The following is a 7,942-nucleotide window of genomic DNA, read 5'->3' as shown; positions in this document are numbered from 1 at the left end:
ATATTCCACATATGTATTTAATTCAATTTGGTTTATTCCTTTTACTCACCTGTCCGATGTTAATTGGACTGCTCAGCCAGCCTGAAAAGAACCCAGAGAGAGAGGGGGAACTACCCCGTCCCCCCACATCTCCTGTTTGCCTCAACCAACCTCATTCCTGTTCCACTTCATCTAACTCTTGCTCATTTGTCGCAGTTCAGCTAAAGCTTCAGTCATCAGAAACCTCATCATTAGTCTGATTTGGGAGCCCCTTACATCACTTACCTGCCACCATGCTCCAAAGCAGGAATGAATTCAACAATCCACATATCCCAAACGCAGGTGGAGTCTCCCTGCCACCGCAGGGATTTACTCACATTTGCATGGATGACTAAAACCACGATGTACGAGAGCTTAGAAGTTCCCCCCTTGCTTATTGAGGGTTCCAGAGCTTATTGGTGTTTCTATCTGCTTCTCCCAGGCATCACCTGGAAGACAGACACTGTTCTGTCCTGCATCCTTCCTACACAAATCAGCGCCCCCTCCTCAGGTGACGCACTACTGCGTCTCATGCCAGCTGCTGCTGTGAGCTGTGGGCCAGGCGCGTCTGCACAGGAAGCCTGTTCACCACCACCTCTGCTCACGCGGAGAAGTGAACTCATCTCACTGTCCCGCCCTCTCCTGAGCCCACTTCTGTCATTTATGGGCATTCTTCCCTTAAGGGAGGGCAAACCTTTCTACCCCAAACATGAGTCACCAGGGAAATTTTCCCAGTAAACACAGAGCTCATTAATTTTTTAAGTCAAAAAACCCCTTTCAGAGCTAGCTCTGCCCTGAGGTCTTGCTGCTGTTGCCATCTTGATGGTCTACCCATGCAAGAGGGAATTGTCTGTCTAGGGTTGTTGGGAAGAGTGCGCCTTGCCTTGCCTCCCCAAACCTCGTGTCAATACTAAATGTCTGAGTTACCAGCCCCCTGGCCTGTCAACACCTCACATCCGCATGGGGTGAGCTGACTAACCTCACTTAGCCTATAAGATTCCGACACTGACTTCACTTCTGATCATCACCTAAGACTCTGGGACCAATTACAATGCGTACGTGATGGGGGCCAAAGGGGCCTCCACGCCACCAAGCAATTCTTAGAGCCCACTTGGGTGTCCTAGAATTCAACTCAACTCTGACACTATCTACCTGGAGAGGACGTCAGCTCTCATGGGTTAAGGACCCAGCGCTACTGGCCTGCCCAAACTTGAGATGTCAACCTCAAGCCCAGGTCGTGACCTGGGATTCTGACTGCTGGCTAAGAGCAGCAGGTCCCAGGACCTCCTCCTGGGGTTGGGTTAATTGGCTAGAGCAGCTCCTAGAAGTCAGGAAACACTCACTGGCCAGATGACAGGTTTATCATAAAAGAATCTGACTCAGGAACCACAGACGGGTGCTGTGTAGGACATAGAACAAGGAATGGGGACAGAGGGGAGCTGCGTGTCCTCTCCAGATTTGTCCCTGTCCCCAAATCTCCACCTGTTTACCTACTCGGAAGCTTTCCCAAACTCCCAGGGGTTACTGACTGATCTGCTCTTCATCTTTCTCCCCTCCCTGGAGGTTGGGGAGTGGGCTGTGAGTCCCAGTCCCTGAGCACAGGTTTCCCTGACAACGCGTCTTCACCCTTAGGTGCTTCTAAACATCACCTCAACAGGTGCTTCCTTATCACTCTTATCACTAAGGAAATTTTAAGGATTTCAGGAGTTTTGTGCCACAAAAGGTGGGGGGGAAAAATACAGTTCTTATCCTAAGCCATGCTATTACAGCCTGTTTCTTCATTGGCCAAATGTCAACTTTGTGAGGACTCTGCTCCATTTCCTCCTCCCGGAGCATATATTATGTTCTTCTCCACAAAAGATGCTTGTAGAGGGGCAGCCCAGGACAGGGTGGGCAGGTTGGGGGTTCAGGGACCAGAGGGCAGCAGGGACTGGCCTGCCAGCCCCCAGCGAGTCTCTCCGCTCTTCCTCTGGGCTCTCCAGCTTCTCTCATGGTCTGACCTCTTTTCTAGTCATGCCACGTGTCTCCTTGCAGCCGTCTCTCTGAGTGATGCCGCCCTTATATCCCTGACCTCCAGGCTCAAGTGTGCACATCTACACATGCCCATACCCCTCTCCAGGCGTCCACAATCAGGCACACACGCCCCTCACCCACGTTCCCAAGCGCCTTCTACATTAGCACAATCAAGGCCACGGGAGATGCCACAGAGGTCAGCGGCGTAAAGGCCTAATTAGCTCACTTACCCTACAAAGCTAAAAGCATGGAGCTGGAAAGAGCAGGCAGAACCATGAAAGGTTGTGCACCAAATCGGACCTGGTTGTTTTCCTTGCACATGCTTCGACTCGGGGGAACAGGGAGCATGAACTCAGCACCAGGAAACCAGAGGATATTTGAAAAGACAAGAACCCCAGGGGTGACAGCCTTCAGGAGACCAGGAGATCATTGCAGACAGTGAAGTGCCCACCCCTCCTCTCCCTGGCATGTGCCTTGAACAGCCGGCTGCAGTATTTCCCCCCCACCCCACCCCCCCACCCCCCACCCAGAGTCCACTCACCCATCGCTGAGTCTGAGGACACCTTTAACCTCCAGTTTGGGGCCACAGCTTGCTCCTTCCACACTGTTCACGGGCCACAGGGTTCTGTGTGCAGGAAGGGCACGGAGGCCACGTTAACCAGGGTTGTCTCTCCTCCCGCCCGCTGGAGAGGCGGGAAAGGTATGTTTCCTGCCCGAATTCCAGCACCTTCCCCATCCCCAGCGTCGATGGGATTGGAGCGCTGCTCCTGTCCCTCAGGAAACAGTCTTTCAGCCTCAAGCATGATTTATTAATTTCACTGCTTTGGCGGGGTCATTTATCAAAATTCCCTCAACAGTTCAATTAGGAACGGCCTGCCTCCCCAATCGGGGTTGGTTTTCTCATCTCCCCCAGCCAGCTTGTGGTCTGCCTCGCTGCCCTGACCACCCCTGGCGTGGGGAGCACCAGATGAGATCAATCACACTTCCCACGCGTCGCCTTCGCAATGCTGCCTGCATAAGAGCACTAAGGAGAGGCTGCAGATCAGTGTTTTCCTTTCCCTCAGCATCAAATGGTTCCTGTGGCACCGAAGGGTGGGATTTTATCCTTGTGCTCACAGTTTCCCCAGCAGTCCTGGAGGGGTCCACACCCACTGGTGCTGGGGAGGGTGCTGGGGAGACCTCGCTGGCTCAAGCCCTCCTCACCTCACTTGCTGGTAACTTGTCACTATGCCTCCCACCTCCACCTGCCCCCCTTAAACCCAGTTTCCTTACAGCAGCCAGAGAGATGAGTATGAAATGCAAATATGATCTCTCTGCTCTCCTGCTTAAATCATTGAATGAACACACCTTCTATTAGTGAAATCTGTCTGCATCACAGAGCACCTGCTCTTCATCGTGGGGTCACTCTCCTTATCCTGGGCCTCCTTCTCTCTCCCGGAAGCCCCACTGACCCCACTCTTTAGCTCAGGGTATAGCCCCCTCATGGCTTTGGAATCCATGTGGGTATGGATAACCCGTGGGCAGGTAATTAAACTTGTTTCCTCTACTAATCTGATGTTAATTTGCTGGTTCGAGCAGCCTGAGGACAGGAGTCAAGGACAGTTGGCCCATCCCCAACACCAGCAATGGCTCCCCAGTTCCCACATGGGGATTCTGCCCTTTGAGTCCTGAGCGCCACAGTCGCCCCAGATCCTGCCCCCGTGCCTGTGCAAAGGGACGTTTGCAAACTGAGCAAACCTGGCCTTGTTCTCTGCCCAGCTCATCCCCTCTCTCCATGGCTGACTTTATTCTTAGCAACACCCACTGCTGACAGCTTCTCTCACAAACCCTACTGGCCCCCGTCTGCTCCCCCTTTATGAAAATACAGTCTTCTTGCCTGAATTGTCGTAGTCCCTGCCCCGGCCAGCATCTGCTCACCCCCCTGCAGGGGAAATGGAAGTGTTGGGGTTTTCTCCTCCCTCCCACCATCAGCATCAACCATCTACACCTGTGGCCTGACGTTGGGGCCTGAGTGTGGTGTGGGCGTGTGTGGGTGGGTGCCCTCCGCTGAGAGACGTTGCATATAAGGGGGCAGCAGAGGCCGGGAGGAGGCGGAGAATCACAAAAGACACCAAAGAACCCAGAAAGAATAAAGATTCATGGGGGGCTGGTAGGCTTCCCTCCTCCCACTGCATGGATCCGCACCCCAACCCCAAAGCTGAGGCCTTTGGTTCTCTTCACAAGTGGACAGTTCACTGCCTCTAGGAAATCTGAGTGTCAGCTCCAAAGCCTCCTGCACCCCTTCCCAGAAGTCCTAGTGGGGGTCATACATCAATAGCCTCTGGTGATGTGTCCCAGTGCCCCACCACACAGATTAAGCCCCCACTGCAACTCTCCTCATAGTCACCATAATACTCAGCACCCCCATGGTATTGTTCTTTTAGCTCATTCCGTCTTTCTGCAATTGTTATTGAATACCCCCCAAGCGCAACATTGGCCTGGGTGGTGGAAGATGAGCGATTAAAAATAAAAACAAACAAAATAGGAGTGTGGACTCAAGAGCTCCCCTGCTGCTCTACGCTGGCTTGAAGTCCTTGGTCTGGAAGCAGCTCTTCACAAGCCTCGTCCTGCCCCTTCCGCCCGTGGACCACTCCAGGTCCTTCCACCCGCCGCCTGCAGCTCTGCACCGCGGCGTTGCCTGCCTGGAGCTCCACCTCCGTCCACTCTGCTCCCTTCTCCCTCCCGCGCCAGCTGGACTGGGCTCCAGAACCCCGCCTCACCACTGACACTGACCATGTAGTGAGAAAAGACAACTCTTCCAGGAATTGCCACATGAATTCAGGTAATTAAGTCATGAGTTGTGCATTTTATTCTCAAATCCTTGTGTTCTCTGCATGAGGGCAGAGGTCAACACATCTGTCGTATCCACCGCCAGGGCCTAGGACCATGAGGCCTTCAGCAGAGAAGGATTAAGTTAATAAATAAGCCAAAGAGCGGGTCCTTCCATGCCGGTCCCTCAGCCCTGGCTTGTCTCTGGCACATCCTCCTCAGCGGGAGTTTATTCTGTTTTGACCCTGGCAGCAAAGATGCCCAGAATTTTATTCATTACAGAGCAAGCAATAGGGCTGGTGGAGCAGCGGCGGCAGCGTTGGCAATGCCATTGAGCTTGATGGACTTCCATAGTAATTCAGCATTATTATGTGTCAAATATAATTTATGGTCTAATACAATGCCAGCTTTATAACCGCATTATTGCTATATATTTACATCTAGAAAAAAATAAATCACAGGGAAATTTTCCACTTTGAAGGACTTCATCTGGGATTCAATGTTGAGTCAACCAAGACGACGTTTGCTCAAGCTGAAATCAGAGACAGCTCCGGGCCTCACAAACAACCCCAAACCATTTGTTGTTTTCTGGTTATAGACACACCTGCCACCTCCCTGCCATCCTTGTACCTGAAGTGTCCTGAATGTGCACTGGGCACTGTCCTCTGCGTTAGGAATCCAAACCCCTCCCTCCCAAAAAGCAACTAACCAGGCAGAGAGAGCCGCCGCCTCCCCAGACAGCACCCCACCAAGCGCTCAAATAAAGCGTCCCAGAGACACGTGGCCGAAATGGCACCAAATGGCCTGACCACTCCCCGCTGCCAGCTGCGTCTTCATGGTGCTCTCATCGCGGCTTAGTGGCATCTCAGGCCCCAATTGATCAGGTCAGTTTTCTACTGCAATTACTACAGACCTGTATCATTTCAGCACAGGTATTTGACGTGAACTGCAACAGCGCGATCCCCACCTCCTCCAGGATGGGCTCGGCAGTTAAACTTTGAGGGTCCTTTCTCCCTCTGACTTCCCGCCCCCCACCCAGCCCATTAGCACCGCCCACAATCTCAACTTCAGGGGCTCGCACCGCCCGCCCCTTCAAGGCCAGGCCTCCCTCCAGCCCAAGCTGCTGTTTCCTGACCTCCAGTGGGGTCTTCATTGGTCTCCCCAGCTCCCAGCTCCCCCACCCCCACCCCCGCCTCTGTTATTTCTCACAATAGAATCAGAATAAACTTGATGAGCGCGAGGAGGAGAGGAGAGGAGAGAGGGAGAAAAAACTGAGGTTTTGAAAGAATTTTAAAATGTAGCTGTGAGCTTGCATTTTTGCTCTTACTCTCCATTTGTTGGGGGGAAAAGATGTCCTGAACAAACCCCACTCCTACCCCCACCCCAGACCAAAACCATCCAAGACACCAAGGCCCACAAATCCCGTAATGTCATCACCACCGAAGGGAGGATGCTGGGAACTGAGGTGGCTTTAAGCAGCCACATTTGGTTATAACCTGACATGGGGGCCTGGGCAGGGGAGGGGTCCCTTGGTTATTTGCCGGCTCTCAGCGTGCTATTGGGGTTCCAGCTCAGTGGAACTGAGGACACATTCACCAATTTATCTCTCTTTCTCCCTGAGTAACTCATTTCTTCACGTCCCCTTTTTGTAAATAAACCCTCTATTGCCCCTTTTTGAATGTGCCTGCAGTTGAGTCTCATTGTAAGTCCCTTCGAGCACTCAGTCAGGCAACCCACTCCACATCGGGGTTGCCTGTAACACATTCATGCTGCTGAACACGATGCGTGTGCTCCGCAGAGCAGTGTTGGGAGGTTGAGGTCCCTGCTTCTCTCTCAACGATTCACGATTGTAACAATTTTAGATACTTTTGCTTACTAAAATATCCCAGCTTTAGAATTGTCTGGCTTTCCAGAATAGGTGTGTTCCCAGGAGACTCGCTGCAGGTGGAGCTCATTTGCCCACAGACTGCCATGAATGAAAGAGGAATTCCCAAATGGGGGTGAAGACATCTTCAAAATATAGAGATGGAGACATTTATGAAGGTGGGGTTTATAATAAGGCACACATATGTGGCATGGAGAGACTTCCTCTAGGTCCAGGAAGGCAAATAGGGGCTCTTGGCTTTTCCCTGCACCCCCATACCGGTAGTAATGGGGCCTAGGAAACCCTGACTGACCGAGTTAGAGGACGGAACTTTTTTGGAATTCTTTGGATGGGCTCTGGGGTTTCTGGAATTGGTTCTTTGATCTGATCAACTTTAAAGCCTCTCCTAAATGCATTTCCAGTAGTAGAAGGAGTGGGGGTGGCATGAACTGTCTATAGAAAGCAAAAGGTCTGCACTGGACACTCCTCATCAACCACTTACAAGAAACAAGCCACCAGGAGACTCAGTGGAAGATGCTTCTGAAGCACTTTGCAGAGCTAGCAAATATAATGGCTCAGGTTGGTAGCTCCAAACGGGGCTGGACAAAGTGGTGAGAGAAGATGAGCTTGGGGGCTTGAATTTCCAGCTTCGGTGCAGAAATGACCCGAGAGCTCCCAGGTGTCCCGAGGGAGAGTCTGAGCTCCTGCAGCCTCGGGCTGGAATGGCTGGAAATCAAGGGCGGCGTCACCTCCCCAGGAACTGGCTGGATGAGGGAGCAGGTTGGCCGCCTGGCCTTGGGGGTGCTGACAGTTGAAGTCAGGCAGTGATGGGAAGAGAAAGTTGAGATGGCGCTCATAGGAAGACCTAAAGTTGGGGACCTTGAGCCCCTAAATTCTCAAGTCTATAAGTGGGAGAGGTCTCCCCATTTCCAGGGCCTTCCTCACCCCAGTAGGATTGGCCTGCCCTTCTCCCTTTGAGGGGATTCACCTGCCTTGTCTGAGGGAAAGGTAATGGCCTCCCCGAGGCAGACACCATGAAGACAACGCGGTCCCCTCCAGACTCACCCAACCAGCCCCCTGTGCTCTCAGCGCGATACATATATAGACTCAAGTCCCAACGGGCCCCTGAAGGAGAACTGCTGTGCCTGCCCTTTGAAAAGATGCATTATGCTCCAGAAGAACTACTGGGGCTAATTTATACAGACAGAACCCAGGGAGCACGGGTGGGGATGAATTTCA

This window comes from Talpa occidentalis, unplaced genomic scaffold (assembly GCF_014898055.3).
Source record: "Talpa occidentalis isolate TD23 unplaced genomic scaffold, MPIMG_talOcc4v2.1 talOcc4.12, whole genome shotgun sequence".
Lineage (NCBI taxonomy): Eukaryota > Metazoa > Chordata > Mammalia > Eulipotyphla > Talpidae > Talpa > Talpa occidentalis.
This window is presented reverse-complemented; position numbering follows the sequence as displayed.